Source organism: Motacilla alba, chromosome Z (assembly GCF_015832195.1).
Source record: "Motacilla alba alba isolate MOTALB_02 chromosome Z, Motacilla_alba_V1.0_pri, whole genome shotgun sequence".
NCBI classification, from domain to species: Eukaryota; Metazoa; Chordata; class Aves; order Passeriformes; family Motacillidae; genus Motacilla; species Motacilla alba.
The window spans coordinates 50,151,867-50,173,689 of NC_052046.1; positions in this window are offsets into that span (position 1 = coordinate 50,151,867).

Sequence of the window (21,823 nt, forward strand, 5' to 3'; positions counted from 1 at the left end):
TTTCGTAATTCAAAACAGTTTGCACTATTTGCTGCCAGCACAGAATGTTCATGTTTGGATGTTAATGAAAGGATTAAAAAATACAGGCTCTGTGAAACTGGTCATTAACTGGTGAAGACAACTAAATGTTTACAACGGAAGGCAAAAAAACATGCACTTACTTTCTACATCACTCCCTCTGCACCTTCACGCTCCTTGACCACTTATTTTCCATCCCCAGGGCATTTCAATACAGCTGCACCCTGCCCTTTACAAACTGCCCTTCTTAACTAGCATTTGGTGCCTTTAATAGAAGTTCCAAGTCATGCTGGTTTGCAACAGCTCTGTGATATATGCAAAAGAGGAAAAACAGGATCAGAGCCACATGTTTGTGTTTGCTTGTAGCGTAGGGAGAGATTCAAACTTAGGTTTGCCGGAGGAACAGGCATTATCTTCTTTATTTTTACAATTCACAGTATGTTTCAAAAATTGTTATGGCTTAAAGCCCACAGCTTAAAGCCTGTTGAATTTGTGCTTCTTTTGATAAGAAAAAAACCACCCCACTGTGCTTGTACAGGTTTGAAAGAACATAAAACATAGTGCCAAATGCAGCTCTTTTATGCAGGCAGGCAAAAATGCACTGCTCACTTACTGTTTTCTAAGATCTTTCGACAAATTGAGGCATGCCCTTTATGAAAAACTGTTCCCTGTTTCTAAAAGAACTCTGCACGAGTTCTTGTTTAGTAGCTCAGGACACAAAGTAGGGTGGAACAAGACTTGCATTTTGCAAATTATTATGCATTTGATCATCTGTAGTTAATGCTGGCCGTAAGAGCAGCAGTGCTAGGTCAGTGAATTCTCCATTGAAAAGTTTGGCCTGTGTGTTTCCTCACAAAAAGGCACTCCTGAGTGTCTCAGGAGGGAAGGGATAGGAGTTTCTACCTCAAACAGCAAGGCTGCTGCCCTGCCCTCCAGTCAGCTGTGTGGTAAGGAGGCATTTGCTATTCCAAACATGCCCAAGAAGGAAAGCACAGCAGTGTAGCTAATGCTCCTCTTCCTCATAGGTGCTGCCAGTGAGTGTCAAGAGAGAAAATCTTTCATAAGTCCAAATCTTACAGTGGTTTACAGGCTATCTGAGATGGTGTCAGAAAGCTTCAGGTCTTTCTCTGCTAAGCAAGGTAGCTATGGATCCCACTGCAGATGTAACATGCAGATCTAAGTATACCTGGATAGCACAGTACACAGAGAAACTGTCTGGGACAAGTCCCAGATGTTCTTGAGTGAGGATTTATCTTGGAGATCCAGAGTTATTATTTTCTTCTCTGACTTGCTGTACAGAATTATGAGAAGATAATGGTAACACTGTTCAATTGCTCTTAAAAAGAATACTTGAATGTAAGTCCAAAACACTTTCTACAGTACTATTGATACAAAGGTCAGAAAACAGTCATTGGACTATTATGAAGAGGCAACTGTTGTGTGACTATTTAATCTATAATTTCATTCTAAATACTTATTTCCAAGTCTAAGTCGAGGGTCTACAAAAGTGACAGAACTAGTTCAAAATTAAACAGGATTCAATTCAGTTGGTTTTAGGCATGCTTTTACACAATGAAAATAAATTGATGCAATATTCTGCATACTGTCAGGATAAAATGACTATTTAGTAGAATAACATAATCATCTAGACAGTTATTATCCGTTGCTATTATGTGCTTACTTGGACTCTTCCTAAACAGTGTCATTTACAAGTAGCTAAATTTTCAAATAATGTATTTTATGAATTTTATTATAGAAATATTTAATGTGAAGCAAATGTGTACATAATATAAGTCTTAACACTTTTTCCTGACTGAAAGCCAGAGCAAACGAATAGAAAGGAAACATAAGGACAAAGATGAATAGAAAGGAAACATAAGCATAAAAGCAGAATGACCCCTACTAAGTAGTGGATTATTGCCTTATAACTGCTACATTTGGTAAATACAGCGTTTCATTAATAAGTATAATGTAAAACTGGAAGACTCATATATCTGCTGATTTATTTTATATTCTTTGAATTCCAAAAATTCTTTCATTAGTAAGGTTCTGAGATTTGATTCAGAGCTCACTGGAGACTGAGGTTTTGCTTTTATAAAAACAGTGCTCTGACTTGTATGCATTAAAAATGAAAAAGATTCAAAAAACTAGGGGTCTGCAATACTCCTAATCCCATTCTTTAAAGTACTCTGTCAACTCAAGAAGAGTTATTTCTATCCAGACCTACTGTATCTTCTACTTATTCTGCCTCCTTCTCTGCCCACAATAAACAGTTCTTGGTGCTTGAACAGAAGGAGCCCTTTGATCCCTATTTGTCATGTTGGCATTGTCTGTTTGTTGAATGAAAGAAAATAATGTGAAGCATCAACCCTCAGCTCATTCTCTTTTGGGGTCCAAAGAGGTCTGTGTAACCATCAGCCTTTAAGGAGTCTCTTTGAGAAAGATTCCAGGCAGCTTTATACTCTTCTTCATTTTCAAGCCTCTCTCCTGCAGATGGAAGTTAGCCAACTCCCCACCATTCAGTCTGGATCTGATAAATTCTAAGGCACCAGCTGTGCAACTCTGTCTCTGTATGTAACTCTGCAGTTAAAGACAGCAGGATTATCAGTTCATGTCAGAGAAAATGCTTTGAATCCTATTATTGTTCATTGACATGTGTTACTCCGACTCTCTTCAAAAGTGGTTGCTCTGGAGCATGAATTGTGTCAAATTTGTGAATTTGTCACTTGAATTGTGTCACTTATTGTGTCAAACTTGTTTCTAAAACTAACAGACTCTGAGGCTTTGTAAATTTACATTTAACAATTTATATTCCGACTTATTGTTTAATCCTTTTTTCTATATGAATATTTCAGAAGGAATGAGTTACTCTGACAAATGCTGTTTCTGTTTCCTATATTGTGCATTTCATGTTGATAGTCAACACTCCAATCAAATTAAGTAAATGCTTTAATTCTGACCCTTAAATTGTCACACTTGAAACAGAATAGTACTGTGTGAGAGCTACTATTTAGTATACTTATTTATTTCTGTTTTTTGGAAAAGATGAGTAGCGCATAAATACATAAATACAGGAAAACACAAGCTACAATTTTTAAAAAAATTGTTAGTAGGGGCATTTTACACAGGTTCAAGTATTGTTTGTTGAGATTTTTCAGCACAATTTGATAGCAAAAAATAAAATATTTGAGAGAAAAGATACTTTTTTTTTCTGTTCAGGTAAGCTCTCTTTTCATGAAGAGTGAAGCTGGTAGCATTTTAAACTATAGAATATGGGTATTTTTGATCTGTAAGTCCATATAGTGTAGCTGCTCCGAGGAAAAACCATCTCCTTCAATTAAAATGATGGTGAATTTCCTATGCTATTTTTTTTTTTTCAGTAAAGTGATACATTGGGGTCCATTTAGAGTTGTTTCTATTTCCTTACTATCACAGATCTTCAGTTTCAAAGTAGACAAGATACTGTATTTTCTTCCTGCTGGAAACAATACCCTGTACCATCATGAAAGGGATGATCAGCTTTTTTAAAGATACACAATTAATGCATGCAGAGACATTTTTCTTACTCCCACAGTAGTTCAAGCGGCAAGTTTTCTCTCTATGCAAGCTCAAGATGAGAAGTACGTCAGCAACTCTGCAGACAGCATTGGTTCAGCATGAATGCTGACAAATGTAACGTTATTGCACAAGACAGGACCAGCACTCCTGCCTTTGCAATCCTTCTCTTCCAAGAATACCTGCCGTACTTGTCACTGTCCCATGTCTTGCTTCTTCAGCCATTATCCTGCAGCCTGCAGAGTTACCAGACAGAGGATATTGAGTAATGTATTCTTTTACTAGCCTTCCTTGCCTTTAAGAGGGAAGACGGTGACCATAGTAACCACCATACTGGGAACAAGTGTTTGTGGCAATAAGAATGTAGAGAAACACTTCCTTTCCATATCTCATCTTATACTGGAGTATCTGTTTTGTCATGCAAAATGCTGGAAAGTTTTATTTTGCAACCAGGATGATGAGTAAAAAAAAAAAAAAAGACTGGAAAATTGTAAGTATTTTTGTAATTGTAAGTAAGTGTGATGTGATTACAAAAACAGAGTTGCCTTGCAACGTTGCCTACTCAATCTCACATGCTAATATCAGAAGAGAAGAATATCCCTTGTTTCCTCACATGCTTTGTAATTACTCATGAAAGAGATACTGAAGTTCTATCTATTCCAAGAGATGCATCAGGATTAGGGACTGTTCTGATATTTCAAGCATTGGCTATAAAGAAAATGGAGACTTCCTTTTTACAAGAAGTCACACAGAACAGGCAAGGTGTAATATGTACAAGTTACTCCTGGTGAGGTTTTTACATATGACACAAGTGGAAAAATTTTTACCATGAGAACAGTCAGCCAGTGACAAAATCCCCCCAGGGAAATGTTCAGTTTCCCAACACTGAACAGTTTTCAGTGGGGTAAGTTGCTGGGCAATCTTGTCTAGACTGTGCATTTGCCAAAAACTGGACCTTGAGGTCCCCTACAAACCTGATATTCTATGATTCCATGATCTAAACAGGAAAACTCCATTATTATATGCATCTGAATTCTCCTCATAAAATTATTGGCTTTTCGCTTGCATCCAAAGCATTTACTTATGGCTTGCTAATGAACATTTTCATTGAAGTATACCATTAAATAAAAGGTGCTGTGCTGCAAATTAATTCTGTTATGTAGTGCCCAGTCTCAAGAGTAGCCAGGGAGCAGTCCCACATGAATCAAAGTCTGGGATCTAAAGAGTGGCCTGAATGTTTAATGTGTCTTTGCATCTGCAAGGTTGTATTCTGAAGTCAGACCTTGGTAACATGTGGGAGGAGAAGTATATTCACTTTACTAATATTGACAGAGACTGTTGACTCCAGAAAGAAACCCCCAACAAAATAACTAGCAGGTAACAATAGTCTTTTAACATCATAAAAGGATTAAACAAGTTTGCAACACCTTAGACCCTCCAGCCTTTTTTTCTTGAAGGCCACAAAGCCAAAATTACAAAGACACAATGCTAGAATACAACCCAGTAAAAAAAAAGTTTGTGCATGTATAAGGGAGTGGGGTAGTATCACAGAGAAGCCACAACCTGCTTCCACCTCCCCATGGGATGCCATGGGAAGGGCAATGCAGAGATCTGAGCAGACTGTATATGGATGTCCAGCTTCCAATGAGACATGCTGAAAACAATGGTAGACAAAACAGCTTCTGCAATATACTTCTCAAGCTGGTTAAAAGTTCTTTGCTAGGTGGGTGCTCTCGCATGGATCACCACTAGCACACTAGGTTCTGTCCCCATCCACCCAGCTCACAAAGCAGGGGTTAAGTGAAGAAACTTAAGTAAAATTAACCTTGGTAATTAAAGCCTGATCTGCATCTTTTCATCCTGGAAGACTAGATGAGGATTGCTCTTGTCTTTTAATCCTGTTGTTAATTTAGAGACTGTTGTACACTGGTATGGGTAACTGCAAACTGCTGTTGGAGACATTTAGTTTTGCAAAGCACGGAAGATGCATAAAAAACAATGACAGAAGGTGAATCACATTGTCAACCATCACGCGGAACTTCTGAGGATGGTAGGATTTTTGCCCTAATGATATCAACACCAGCAGCAGGCCTTATGGAAATGTGTCATTTCACAACATGGGTGATACAGAGAAAAGTGACCAAACAGACCAAAGAGACTTCTGGTTGACACCATCCCAGGAGTTGTAGCAGTTCTCTGACCATCCTAACACAGCATGCCTTTAGGTGAGAAAGTCTTGTAAACCTTTGCCATGAGACTTAAGCAGAAACCATGGCAACAGTAACTATGGCTGTGCCTTACCAACATTTAACTTTGTATTCTGGCCCAGTTTTAACTTTTCCAGGTCTACAGTGACCAACTGGCATGGGCACACATTTGCTCATCTCTTGGCTAGGTATTTTGGCTTGATTGCTTAAAAAAATTATTTATGGAGTTACAGGTTCCTCTTTTACCTGGATGTTTCTCCCTAATATTCTACAAGGAATTTTCTTCTGCATATAATTGCAACCAAAACCTACCATTCATATGTAATTCATTATTTACTACACCTATGTAAGGACTAAGATGTTCACTCAGTGAGCGATTTCTTCCTTAAAGATCTACCAATCTCATACATACCCCTGCATTTTTTTAATTGCTAAAAACCACAGGCAAATGGGAAAAAAACCAAAACCCAGCACTGTGTGTGCTTTGCCTTCAAGAGATATTATCATAAAACCTAAATTCTTTGTACATATCAATAAAAAAATGTTATCAGGGCAGATCTGCTATGGAAAAACCCTGCTGGACAGAAAGCAATTCAAAAGACTAAGGTTATGTAAGTTCAAGAAAAGGTATAATGTTATAGAGAGATGAAAGCCATACAAATAATTTGCTTTCATTACAAATGCTTCTGCTCTACATGGTACAAAGTGCTCTTTTTGCTGAAAATGTAGCTTGAGCATGAAGGCATATGTATAGAGATTAAAGGATACAGCATTACTTTCTACTTGTACTGTCCCTGTTCTATTTTTAAATTTCATAAACAACTTTCTCATAAAATAGCTGTGATTTTACAGGGCTTTGTGCTGCAGGGCTCAATATCTCTCCAAATTTGCATTCCAACAATAGGAAGAAGGTTAGACAAAACCTCATGGAAGAAAAATCCTTCCAAGAGCTATCTCCTTGCTGACAAGCAAACCTTGATGCCAAGTTGTGCAACTTACACAGGTACCTGTGTAAAAAAGCAAACGCTACCCATCAGCCCTAGCTACACATGCAGCATCTTCCCAAACTAAGGCTTTACACTCAGACCCCACAGCCTTAACCCACAGTCTTTTGCCTTGCTCTAAAGTACTCCAATATAGTGTATGCTCCTCTTTCTCCATTTTCTGTATTTCCAGTTCAATGTCCTGTACCTCTGAAGCTAGAGCCATGACACATTCTGACCTCCCTTCAGAGCCTTGCCTGTTTTGATTGACAAGGTTCCTTGTACCTCACACAAATACAATCTTGTTTCTTGAAAGCTGCAGATAGATAAAAGTATTGGTGGCCTTGACCACAGTCATCCTGGTACTTGCAGGGTCACATTGTCTTTCCTGTACTGTGGATAATGCAAATGCAGTAGGATCAATAGGGCAGCTTAGCTACCTGGGGCAACAGAGAACTGCAACACACTGTCTTGCAGCCATGAAAAGTCTACCAGAAGCTGTCTATATGGCTCCACTACAAAGTGCTGAGCCAGAGCTGTTATGCAGCTTTTCCTCTCCAGGCATGTGTTGTATCTAGTAAGACAGGATCCATGTATCAGAAGAACCTAATTTAAAAAGAGAAACCTGCAGAGAACCTACTTAAAGAGCAATATTGCAAACATTCACCAGCTTCGGTTAGACAAGCTCTAGCAAAGGTGGAAAACACATCAGCAACAGAATAACGTCAAGGAATGCCTTGCTTTAACTGCATGTATAGTTTCTTTGATCAGTGATACAGGGCTGCTATTACCTTCTGTATCAACACTATTCTAAATCTTGGATTCTCTTTCTCAGAGTTTTATTGGGCCTATTTAGCATAAGCCTTGCAATGAGACTCTGGAACAGATCCCAAAAGCACTGAAAAATGCTTTGAATTTCTTTTCTGAAACAAATCTTCATATGACTGCTTCATGTTGAGAATGATGTCTCTTTTAAATATAATGGAATATACCAGATGCTGTGGTATGTTATTAAAATTTATATTGCCAGAAGTTTCTAGTGTGTTGGTCAGAGTAACATACAAAAGCTTCTATTTATACTTTGAAGCCATTCTTTCATCAGTATCATAATCACCTCCTACTTTTACTCAGGGAATTTATTTTGAGGAATATGTAGGAGAAGAGCAATCTTATTTGAAGGGAAAATATGAAAGAAACCTGCTGGTTTCTGACAGCTTGGTCAGAAATGAAAGGGAAGCATGGAGAACAATGCCAATGAAGGAAGACCACTGCTAAAAAAGCCATTTCTATTATGTCATGGGTGAAGACTTATTTCCCACAGAAATGCGTTGTTTCTTGGCATTTATCACAGGCTCTTAGTTAATGTTTGAGATGAAATCAAGTCCTGTTCATTCTTGAATGATACAGGTACGGAGAATCTCCCCTCTCAGCACTAACGCTGACAAAAAAAATCTTTCTCTGATGTGGTGGTCCATCCTGAAGAGGACAGGCTGTGAAACAGCCACACCACAGGTAACAGTATTGGATCCTGGACACTGGGATGCCAGGATAGATAACATCCACTCAGGTGGATGAGAAGAAGAAAATGAGAGGTGGGTGAGAAGAAAAAAATGATGGAAACAGTGATGTAAATTAGGTTATTCCTTATAAGGTTATGTTCTGAACCCTGCCTTCTGATTGGTCCCATATAAGGTTGGAGTGAGTGCCCTGACTTAGTGTCTATATAAGATCATGTTTGCTTTATTTTGTTGTCTTCTGGAGTAGCTCTACATAGTGTACAGTTTATGTTTTGTTCATACCCTTTTATTTTCCTTTATTAAACTTTGATTTTCGGGCACTTCAATTATTCTCATCTCTATTTATTTATTGCCACTCTGCCGACGAATCTGGTCCCAGGGTTGTGCGCGATGCAACACTCTGAGTGTTGTTGCTCTGTTGCTCTGAGAGCATGTTTGGTCAGTAATACAAATGAAAATCAAGAAAGGATAGTCAGATAGTAATAGCTTCTGGAGAAAAAAAACACATGAAAGCTAGGCACCTGGGTAAAAATACTGCCAGATAGTCCTTGCAGCCCAACACCAGAAATAAACACTAACAAAACATGGTAAGTAAGAAATTCATGAGGGTTTCTTTGTTTTGCTAATTCAGAAAGCTTTGAAAGGTCAGTACAATGTTTTCACACATTCCTGAGCGTCTAGATTATTTGACTGGGTTTCATCATAATTAGTGGGTGTAGTTTTTCTAGATCTTTGTAAAGCCTTAGAAACTGTCCCTCACAGCATCTTCTGGACAAGTTAGCACTTGTTAGCACAGCACTTCTGGACAAGTGAAATGATCAGGTTCTCAGTGTGTTGGATGAAACAGAACTTCAGGGGTTTCAGTGTGTGGGGTACCTCTGCCTGATGAGCAACCACCAGTGGTGTTCCTCAGGAATTCACTGTAGGACCAGTTCTGGTCAACAAGTTTATCAATGATCTGGATGCAGGACTTGAATGCACCATTAGCAAGTGTGCTGATGATACCAAACTAAGAGGTGCGGCTGACTGTGTCAAGGCACAAGAGCCTTGCAGAGGGATCTGAAATAGACTGGAGCACTGGGTAATTATCAGTGGCATGAAGTTAAACAAGAACAAATCCAGATGCTGCCCCTGGGATGCAGTAAAGCTGGGCACAAGTGTAAGCTGGGAGAGGAGTGTGTGTAGAGCAGCACTGCAAAAGGGATCTGGGGGTGCTGGTCAGCAGCAGCTCAGGGTGAGCCAGCAGTGTGTGCCCAGGCAGCCAGGAGGGCAAACCCCATCCCGGGGTGCAGCAGACACAGCATCACCAGCTGTGATTGGGATCATCCTGCTGGATTCAGCCCTGGTGCGGCCTCACCCTAAGTCCTGTGTGCAGTGCTGGGCCCCAGAGTCTGAGAAGGGTGAGAAGGGCCTGGAATGGTCCAGAGGAGGATAACAGAGCTGGTGGAAGGGCTGGAAGGCACATCCTGTGAGGAGCGGCTGAGGGCTCTGGGTTTATCTGGTTTGGAGAGGAGGCGGCTCAGGGGTGACCTCATTGCTCTGTACAGCTCCCTGAGGAGCAGACCTGGAGAGGGAGAGGGAGTGCTGGTGTGTTCCTGGCATCCAGCAACATGGAATAGGAATGGCTCAAATCTGCATCAGGGGAGGTTCAGACTGGATAACAGAAAACATTTCTTTACCAAGAGAGTGGTCAAACATTTGAACACGCTTCCTTGGGAGGTGACTGATATACCAAATCTGTCAGAGTTTATGAGGCATTTGCACAAGGCTCTTCACAAGTTGCTTTTATACAGCCCTGAATTGGTCAGTAGTGGGACTAGATGACTGTGTTATGTCCATTCCAACTCAAATATTCTATTCTATTCTATTCTATTCTATTCTATTCTATTCTATTCTATTCTATTCTATTCTCAGTATTTTAGTCTTGCAGACTTAGGGATTATTTCTAAGGATCTGAAAAGGTGAAGGAAATATGTCCACTGTCAGAGGGCTGGAATTTAATACACAGGACCCCATATACCCATCTGAAATCTTCTACACGTTCACAAGATTATAATTTAATATATCAGTATCGTGCAAGATTGCCTTGAGTTTTTTTAATAGGAAAAGATATCCATTCTTGCTTTTTAAAGCCAAGCAGCTCCTACCCTGGGGAAAGGTTTTGAAAAGCTCTCATTGCCATTTTTGTGACATCCAGTCTGATTATAAAGGTTAGAAACTGAAAGATTAGTAGGTGTTGCTCCTTTTTTTCACTTAGTCTTTTAGCTTACACTTCAAAAAAAAGTAAAAGAAAATAAAATGAACACTGTATTATATCCAACATCCTATGCTGCAACCACTCTATATATTATATCCACATATCGAGTGGGACCTGATTGAAAAAGCTGCCCCAACAAGGCTGGGGCAGATGTGTCTGAGTATTGGCATGAACTGTCTGCCACCAGCTAGTCCTTTCCAAAGCAGTATTTTCGCTTTGGAATATCTACAGGACATTAATTTCTCCAAAGATGGCCCAGAGATGAAAATAAACTACTCCAGAGCATAAAAAAGCTCAGCTATAAGAATTTAAGGCAAGCAGTCCTCAATGCCAGACAATGGTCCCTGGCCAATTTTATGTACTACTGTAGATGTAAACTAGGCTTGGTTTGACAAAGTAAACTCTGCTGTTGAAACAGCTGCCAAAATGGTGCACTGCTCTTTCCAGGGTTATCCCATTAAATCTTGGTGCCCAGATCTAAGCAGCAACTTTCCACAAGTCCTTCAACAGGATCTCAGCAGTAGACTTTAGTTGCAGAATGCTAGCTGACAAAAGCTAACAGCTGATTCTGTTCTCTAGTGTCACACAGAAGTTTGCTTTTAATATTCCAGACTGGCTAGCCAACAGCCTTGGGGAAAGTCACTGTAAGCTTCCTGAAACATAATATAAAGGCAGTTATGTTTATCCTCTGCATTTCACAGAGTACAGGAAAGGTTAAAGGAAGAGCTCTATGTGCTGATTATTAAGGGTTACAATAGAAGGTGAAGAGCATTTTAGACTTCTTCTAGCTGCTATTGTTCTGCTTTTGAAAAGAGAGCTCTTTTTTTCAATTTGAAAAATACAGGTTAAAATGCTTGTCAGCTCAGAAAGATGACAAAAATACACACAAGAATGAGATAGGAATTATGGGGCAGTCATATATTGGCTTTTATAATCTAGAATTATAGCAAATCATAGGCAGTTTTTCACAGTCATTTGGTGCACTAAATACGAAACTTCTTAAGTTTCCAATATATAATCCGTAGAATTCTTGCATGAGCATCTCCAGTCTTGATAAACTGGATGTATCAATAACTGGACATACTACAAACTGGAGACCAAAGGACTCAGCTAGTAATTAAAATGTTCTGCTCAGATTCTACACATTCTGGAATAACAAATGATACAAGTAATTATTTGTCTCTGAAAATTGCAACATTTATGAAGTGCAGTGTGCTATTATGGTCCGGAGCTTGGTTTTGTTTATTTTTTTATTGAAGATTTTTTAAATGGCCAAAAGGCAGTAAGATAATGAAAACTGAAATGTCATGACAACATATCTTTGCCATTGGCAATAGCAGCTGATGATACACAAATAATTTTAAAGTTACAGAATACTAGAGGGGCACATTTCTATTATGTCAATCTTTCAATGTGATTGCACTCCTAAATAAACACGTATTTTGAGATAGTATTGTTGTTTTCCGGCTTCAGGTTGCACTCCTTCTTTATGTACTTCATTGTAAGATATGCTAATTGTGTTAAGAGTCTGAAAGCTGGAGGCATAAAATGCTTTAGCTGAACCGCAGATCAGACCATGCAGGTTTTAACCAAAAAAATTGTGCCTCCCTTCTCACAGAAGTTTGAGGAACCTTACACGAAGTGAAACACCAAAGGTAAAAGCCTTGCTTCATTAACTGTACTTCTTTAAAATGAAAAGCATGGGGATTTTGGTTAAGTAGGATCCAGGTAACTTGATTAGTTAGCTGTCTTCAGCTATAGCTGCACAAACTGGGAATTCTTGGTTTCAAAATTGAAACTCTACTGCTTATTCTACAACTGCATCCTTCCCCTCGATATGAATCGGCCATGCCTTAGTGCACTTGATTTGTCGGTCAGTGACAATGAGACTTCTGCCCAGGCAAAAATATCAATATGTTTCTTAAGCTATCTCCTTTTCTCATCATCAGTATGTACTGTTTGGTTCCGGATCTTCCACGGCAATTCTGCTCTCAAAGCTGTCATTGCATCTCTAACTGTGGGCAACTGAGAAGGTCATATAACCCAGTCTTCCTTAAGAAAATTGATATTAAAAATATTATACAGTATATGATATACTATGTTATTTTCTATCTACATATTTTATTATCCTTAGGGTTTTAATAATATTTATTATTATATTGCTGGGTCCTATCTGATATATAATTCTTGTTTATCTCAAACCAGAAAAATCTGTTTCCATATTTCATAATGATTCCTAAGAAGAACTTCAGAGAAATTAGAAATTCCTATGACAGTTTGACCTAAATACATAGCACAGACATTTGCATGGCACAGCTGCATTCCAAAAACACTTGTGTATTTTACTCACAATGATCTCTATAAGTGGATTTCTCAATGCATATATTACTGGAAATGGACATGTTCTTACACTGGAAATTAAAAAACCCCTTTGTTCAGAAACAATCTTGGGTAAAGATCATTTATCATGACTGAAATTGTTTCACTAAGACATGTTTTCACTGATGATCTATGTTGACAAATGGAATTTTTGCAGCATTTTCCACTTGCATTTGGAGAGTCTTGCTTTGAGTATTGCACCCTGTGTATTGCAACTGTCTAGAGGTATAGGGTAAGGCAAGATACTGTTCTTCACATTTTACAAAAAAGAGTGCAGGATGATGTGCTCCTATGCAGAAAGGCAGCTCTAATACTTCCTCAAGTACTGATTTTCCTCCAAAACAGAAAAGACTTACCTGTTAAATGATTTTAATTGTGGAAGTAAAGGTGCTTTTTCTCACTTCCTTAGGAAGCATTTCAGACTGCTGCATGCAATGCATCCAATTCAGCCTTTCTACCAAACTTTTCTTTCTGCCTCTAAACACGCTGCCAGGCATCCTGTATTTCAGCATAGGGAAGAGTAGTAAGAACAACCAAAAGTCTTTAAGGAAGAGAAAGACAGAAAAAGACAAACTATGACTCAAGATAGTATTTTCCATGAAAATTGGCAGGTGGAGGAAGTCTGTTTGCTGTGGTAAGGATGCAAAAGAAATGTTTATATTTTAATGTTTACAGCTACAGAAGGGTTGTTTTAATTTTAACAGTGAAAACAATAGATTTCCACTAAAAATCTTCCCTTGTGCAGATATATAGATGAGAGTGTCTAAAAACTAGTACTTTCAGAGTTTAACACAAAAATTGAAGTTATTTCATAGAAATCAGTACTTAATTTAACATCTAATGCTCCAGTGACAATATCTGTGAAAACCTTTAATCCACTCTACTCAGCACAAAAAAGCCCAGGACTATCTGCACAGCCTCCTGGAAAAAGGTATTCATGCTATGCTGAATACAACTTGTCAGAAGCCTTAACAGTATCTCACAATATTTTTCTCCCTTAGATTGTCAGGAAACCTGCTATTAACCTGCTATTATGCCTGTCTCTTTGTCACATTAAGCAGGTAAATAATGCAAAGAAGGAAATTCTCTTAAAATCATGAGTTCTATTAAAAAAAAAAAATTACGTAAACATTAGGCAGCCATCTTGGAATAATGAAGAAACAACCCGGATGCTCAGTGCAAAGTACCATTTTCTCTGAATCCCAGACACACAGATGCATTTAAACATCATGTTTCATGTGAGACTTTCTGCCTCATCCTGAGCTCTCTCATTCTTCACCGGTGCTACTTGATTCCTGCCCTTTGATGTACTGCTCTGCCACCCACTGGCCTCTCTATTCCTGACAGTGTAGTGCAAGAAAAGAAGCGATTTTCCTACATACCTCAAACTGATTCTTTGAAGCACACCCACCTGAATCATCTTGACAGCAAATGAAGCATTTCAATGTGGCACTTGTATTTTTCCAAAATCAAGAAGTCTGTCTAAATGAAGTGTTGCTAAGGAGTGGGACATAGGCCATCTAGCACTCCAGACTACCTGGGTCACACCTGTCCTGGGTACCACTGGGATACTGAACTTTCCATGCACTTTCACTCTTACATAACAGTAATGAGTAATTTCCACTGGCATTAAAAGGGAAATATGAATGATCCATGCCTCAAAAAACTAAGACCAGTAAGTATTTAATAATGGACCAAGCACTTAGATATCTAAAGTGAGGCTGCATATTCTAAAATCAAAACTGAAGAGTTGGTAGGCCTTAAGTTCTACTTACCTGCATATGTGAGTTAATACCAAATGTGGGAAGAGAAATTCCCACAGACTGGAAAGGTCTCTCCTGCCATTGCAATATCTGTACAGTCTTATGACTGTACTTTGTATATCAAAGACCATGTTGGTTGTCCATGGGAGCACTAACATTAAATAATAAAGTATGTTGCCCTTCCAACTCCTCACAAGCTATTTTTATGTTTTGAAAATTAAAATGATGCTATTGAAACAGAACTATTAGGCACTAAAATGTTTTGGAAAGCTTTTACAGTTTTACAGAAAAATGTAAAATCTCTCCCCAGTATTAGAAACAATTGGCAGATTGTTAATGGTTTCTATTTTGACCTGTGAAAGAACATGATATTCACTGATTTTTTATTTAATATAAGGCATGATTATAATACCCATATTTCCATGTTCATGTGAAAGCACAGCTTTTTGTAAACAGCATTCAATATTTTGCTATGATTAATGAAACCCCTTTCTGTAGCATTCTTCCAGATAACTCATGGACATTAGATGCTCATACTGCCCTACCACTTAAGCAAGAGTGCTCATTCCTGAATTAATGTCCTGATCATTAGAAGAACTGTACTCCTAAATAGCATCAAAAGTGTTGCTTGCTCTGGTGTATCCTTTGAAGCTACTTTGCCAAAGTACATGCCCCCACATCTGGCTGACACTTCTGCTTTCATTAATGAAGCATGGTAAGCATTTGGATGCAGTTACCCAGCCAACTTGACAGCATGGTACATCCATTGTATTAGAGAGCAGAACAGTTACAGTTTCCATAGCCACCAAATTGACCCTTATTTTAAGTGGTTTAAATTATTCAGGGTTAAAAGACAACTCTGTGTTTTCCTCTTGTAATAATGAAGAACATGTTCCTTTTAATGATGGTCATATTAGACATTCTCTCAATCATTGTTACTTGGAAGCAATTATTTTAAATCAGTTTCCATGAAATAGAGGGAAAGAAAAGACAAAGATCAAGATGTATCACTGATACTATGAACAAACTACTGATGAACACAGAAAAAAGGAGGTGGGAAAAAAAGGTAATTCTAAATTAAAATGTATTAATAGTGAAGAGACCCCAGAGGCAGCATCAACTACCACCAGCTGAGGGATCTAGGTGAACGGAGAACCCTTGAACATTAGAAGCAGAGGCCCATCTGAGTGTCAGGACCTGCAGCTGTGAACTTCTGCATCAGGAGAGGGAAGAGGAGATGTGTACACCATCCAGTGTCATTGATCAGAGTACACAGCAATTCAGAAATAGGATCACCTTAGTTTCTGAAGTATTATTCAGCATGTAGGCCCTGTAGATAATGTCTACCAAAACATGGCACATGTAACAGGGCACAATTGTTTTCAACAGGCCAAAAGCAGATTTCTGCTAACACATCTGAGGCAAAGGTAAGACACTGAAATACTGAGAAGTCCAGGGATTTTACTACAGCAAACCAAAACCAGGGAGAAATATATCAGACATTAAGAGAAACAGATTAGCAAAATTTGTGAAAATTATCTTCACTGATTCCTGATCCAAGCAGCACCCTTGTTAGCTCATTTCCATTCAGTGTTTATCCTATTGTTACCTAGCTAGACTTAAAGGTTATGTAAATCACCATAGAGATGAAACAAAATTTCATTGGGTGTTAATTAAGTTTACTTCACAGGAAATTTGCCTTCAGGACAGAAGCAAGGGAATCAGACTCACAGGTTTTGGTGATGATTACCTGTGTTGAAGTGCTTGCTCCACAGACCCCTGCTAAGGTACCATATGTAGCATTCTGCTGACCCCTTTGAATCAGATATTCAGCAGAATAAAATATTGTGTTATTTTTCATTATTCTGTTTTTAATATGCTTTAATATACTTGAATATAATTTTAGTATACTCTACTAGCTAATACTTTCATGTAAGACAATGTTCTAGTTGTCACAAAACTGGGAGAAGAAGTTCAGCCACAACTGGGGATATGCTGATCCCCCTTTTGCCCTGCCTGGGGCTACTGGGTTTACTATCAGTTACCCACAAACAATTGCTCTTCAGTCACAATGATGTGGGTATAGTGAACCATCTACTGATGTTTGTTCTGGGCTGGAGGGAAGCAGGACTTTTGTTTGATCTTGACAATGGACTTAGAGTTGTTCTCCTGTCTTTACCTATGACTGATCACACTTGTGTAGACACTGAGCTCCAGAGCATCTATGAAAGAGAAAAAATCCTAAATTTCAGTATCGCTGTTATCTCCAGACATAATTTCTCTTAGCTATCTTCAGGTCTGCAATCAATTTGTCTTTTTAGCTCTCAGATTATTCTCAATTTGGGGAAAAAGCTGTCATATTTTTTTAACAGGCACTATGCCTGCCCATATCACCCTGCCAATAATTGTAAATCTGGATTGCTTTCTGTGGATTGTGTGTGTCAGGCAAAAGTGAAAAGAAATAAATTAGAGGTATTATAGTAGCCAAGATCACAGATTTTGAATGAAGCTGTTTGGTGCAGTATTTTAGATTCATATTTGTTAAAAATAGCTGTCAAGGTTTTCTGTCAATCTGTTAGCACAATGTTCAATTTCGCTTTCTCCTCAGCAAGGTTGCCTGGAAACAGGGATATAGTCTGAGAAATCTTTTCCGGAAAGTGTTGTAACACTGGAGAAATCAATATGGCCACTTTGGTTTTATTCAGAGATTTAGAACCTCTGAGATTAAAACCAAAAACCAAAACCAAACAACCAACTGGTAGTGATCTTAAATACACCTGGTGCAACTAGCAATTTGGAGGCAAGTCTTTGTTCATCACCCAGAGATCTGTCACTTTCACAATTGTAGTCTACACTGGTATCTCTCCTGGCACAAATTATTTGTAGCCACAAAACATGAAAATGCAGCACAAGGTGCTGCGAGACCCCAGAAGTATCTGTACTCGGAAGACAAAGAGAAGTCTTGTGTCCAGAGTAGCTCATTCAAGTGATGCTGCTGAAGAGACACACACCCAGGTTTGTTGTCAGCTCATATACTGTTTCACGTCATGCGCTGCTGATAAGGGCAGGTAGGCAATAACAGGCAGCAACGGAGTGGTGACTGGGGTCAGTTATATTAATTGGTCAAGGGGAGAGATGATAATGCAAGGCTTTTTAGAAAGAGTTCCAAACTGTGAGTCTCTCTTTTGACTTTGCTGAAGTCTGTGCTGATCAATAAATAATGGCCTTCAGGGAACACTTACAAAATATAAGCATCAGTCACTGGAAAGAGCTTTTTGAGAAAAACAGCAAAGTTGCAGGATTTTTTCTAATGCTAAAGATTTACCAAAACTTTTTTTTTCTTTATTGGATTATAAAGAGGTTAAATAATCCAATACACCCTTAATTATATGATAAAACACAATCACACAGGCTATTCATCTGAAGTTCTTGGGACACATGTATGGGTTTAAATGTACTGCTTGATCAGGATCCACAAATTTTTGACAGCTGCATCTTGACACAGGTGACCCTGTTCCACACCACCCCCCACTCCCTGAAGTTGTGCTCTTCTGTTTTCCACGTTTCTCAGAATCTTGCCTGTGAGGACACTAGACAAACACAAAAAACGCTGAACTGTGAATATAGTGAATGTTAAACCATGAATGCAACAAGCACAGGTGGATGGAAAATGTTTCAGTGGTGTCAGTTGTACCTGAAGCCTAATCAGGACTTCAGGCAGATGCAGGTAGAGCAAAAAAGAACAGTAGGAGTAGAAGACAGTGTCTGCTGAAAGAGCAGCGTGAACAGTTTATATTGAATAATTAATATGCTGTGTCTCACTATTCTCATTCTTCACAGGTTATCTGTCAGCAGGCTCATTAGTTTCCTTTTAATTTTCTGAGGAGAAAAAAGATCCAGCTTGATTTCTGTCAGTGATGTTTTCTGCTATGAGAGGGGACAAGAGGGAGCACTGAGGATGCAGAGTCATCAGTTACACTGGTTGTTTTAGACCATACAAACATGTTTTCTGTTTTCTGTCTTCTTGCATGGAGTGACATTCTCCAAAACCTGTTCCTGCTAGAACTAAATTTACTCCAGAACTACCACTGACTTGATATGAAACATCCTGCAGTCATATGCTCAAATCGAATCAGTGCAGCATGGGTACTTACACTGAAAATAAAAACAAAGCCTCAGAGAAGAGTTTATACTCCACATATATGAATTTTCCTGTCCAAAGGTTACTTGCACATGGAAGACATGACAATAACATGAGTAGGTCAGTTCATGTTCTTATTCATACCTGACAAGGAGAAGTGTAATTCATTTGTATTCAAAAGTTGTTGCACTCTATATATTTAACAGCAAAATTTGACACAAGGCAGAACAGCCAAGAGTCAAGACCAAGCAACCTTTTGAGTTCCGTGGCCTTCAGCTAGAGCTACGATGACTCAAATAATATAAAACATGCAATTTCAATAACCCTACAGGGATGCTGTTCATGAGTAAATGCAAATTATGGTGAACTTATGCATCCCTGGAGATTTACTCAAAGAGAATACGGAGATGATTGCCTTTGGGATGAATGAAAACTGCAGTACTCACTGTGCTATACCCACATTAGCTTCTGTGAGCAAGACATGAAGAATGATGGCAACAGAAAGAAGAGAATTGTTCTCAGGAGGGTTCCAAAAGAGCTGCTCCACGGGTGAACGCTCGATAGAGATGCTGGGGTATCTCCAGGGCAACTTGTTTCTATGACACCCACGCCATAAGCATAAGGTATTGACTTGTACAACCCTATAGATGTAGGCCTTGGATTTCAGCAGTCCTTCAATATAGTCTCTGCATGCACATTGCTGTAGCACTGTTTTCAAGAACAGTTAATTCATGTAGAAAACTCAGCAGCTTTAATATGGACACCAGCATATGCACTCAGATAGATGTAGCCTCTTCTCCACTGACGAAGATGTTCATATGCTAAGGTGCTCAAGGATACAGGAGAAATTTTAAGCATCGGCAGAACAAGAAACAGTCATCAGGAAATGATTATCAAGTAAAAACCCCATGGATTAGAATGTGCGGGTTTTTAAGGGAAATTAACCATAAATGGTATTTAATTCATAATTTCCCAATGCAAGGGTCACTCTGAACCTTTTTCTTAATAATGTATATTATTAATACTAGTACTTCAGGAGGCTGGGGGTTGTGTGTGTGAATTGCAGTCCCATTCACCTGAGTTCCACCTCACCCCTGATCACCTACTACCTCTGTTGACCATTTCTGTAGTCTGCTTTGTTGCTCAAGGCTGGTGGGAGGGTGTGCTGCAGTTTTACTCCCTGAAAGCTCCATTCACCTCACCGAAGTGTTATTACACTTGAAAACAGAGTAGTGCTAATTAATTTGAGACAAGTGAAGTGGCTATAAAGTAAAACAGTGTCTTTTCTGTAGTGCCTGTCTTTGTAGTGTTCCACAAGATGGTCACCCACAAAAGAGGCCTTTCAGAGGGGCACTCCTAACTGTTCAAGCAGAAGGCTTTATTCAGAGGGATCTTTAATTAGAAGCTGTAAGAAATGGTGGTGTGGAAAGTAGCGTAGAATACACTTGCAGTTATAGCACTGAAAGCAAAGGAGGAACTTGAACATTGTGGCAAGATAACAGAAGAGGGATATGGGTCAGAAATTACAGATGAGTCTTCGAGATTAATTGGTTGAAACTGATTTTATACAGCCTACTTGAGATTTCTAGCCCAGGCATTGCAAGTTACATGCTAACAGGAAATGATTTTCTGGTTTGCCTTGCCACTTGCAAGTACTATTATGCACAACAGGTGCTTTGTGAATGGCTAAGAGTAGCTGAACTTTATTAGCAATGTTAAGTTCAGTAAGTCTGTAACTCAGATGGTGTATAAGACCTTACCATAGATTATCATGTTTGGTCGGTCACATGCCTTCTGCATACACATGATGTAAAGACTAAATAGTCTGAAACTCTCTGTGGAAAAAAAAATCTTATACAAAGACAAGGTGGGTTTCACTGACATTTTATCTCTCCTTCCTTAGATACCTGAGAACAACCAGCCATTGCATTTAGAGTAATTATACTTGGCCTGGTCAATGAAATTGCTTGTCTACATGAAGAAGCCCAATTTGAAAATCCATTTATTTCAGGAGTACAGAGGAGGCCTTCTCCCTCACTGTGTTTCACATTCCTCTCTTAATCTCAATTGAACATATTTTGTATTACAACAAATATACAAAACCAATTTTTTTTCCTTTTTCAGTCATCCATTTCATGGAAGGAGAAGGAGGGAAATAGCCTCTTACTACATTTGCAGAATTTCCTTTTGTCTTCAACCTGAACGGCATTATTCTTGTTCTGATACTGAACAAGAAAGAGTGGAGAGGAGATCTAAAAAGAACCCGAAGGCTGATTGACACGGAGAAATTCAGAAAGCTGCTACGTCCCTGTGCTCTCCCCCTGCTTCCCGTTTTATTAAGAAGCTGCGAAAACTGGAACGAACGCCAAATATGACATCAGCGCAATGGAAAACGTGCCGCCTTCCTGCCGTGAGGAGCTCACTGCTGCCTTCAGGCCAGACACTGAGGCCGGACAGGCGCCACTACAAGGAATAACACTGTTTAATTTTAACAACCAAGCCAAAACTCGGGAACAAAAAGCCGGCCGCCGCAGCCCCAAGCCGGTGACGCGTCCGCTCCCCCTGTGAGGGCAGGGCGAGGGCCGCCGCGGCTTCCTCAGCTCCCCTCTAGGGGCCTTAAAATGGCGGCGGGCGAGCTGCGAGGAGGGAGGGAGCACTACCGGCATGGGCGCTCGCAGACCCTCCTGACAGAGGCTCAGACTGCGCTGCCGTGAGGAGGGAGTTGAGGGACTGCTGTGTAGCTGACAAGCACCTGTCCCAGGCAAAGGGTACCCCGGGCGGCGGGGAACGAAGGGCAAAGGGGTAACACGGGGACACGGAGCGCTTGCAGCCCTCCCTCCTCTCCTTTCTTCCCGCCGCGCCGCCCGGAGCAGCGCACGCCGGAGCCGGCTGGGGAGAGTGTCGGGGGGAAACTGAGCAGAGAGAACAGTAATTAACAATTTAAACAAAGTACCGCTGGTGGGTTTTTCCGGTGGGGGTTGTTGTTGTTGTTTTGGTATTGAT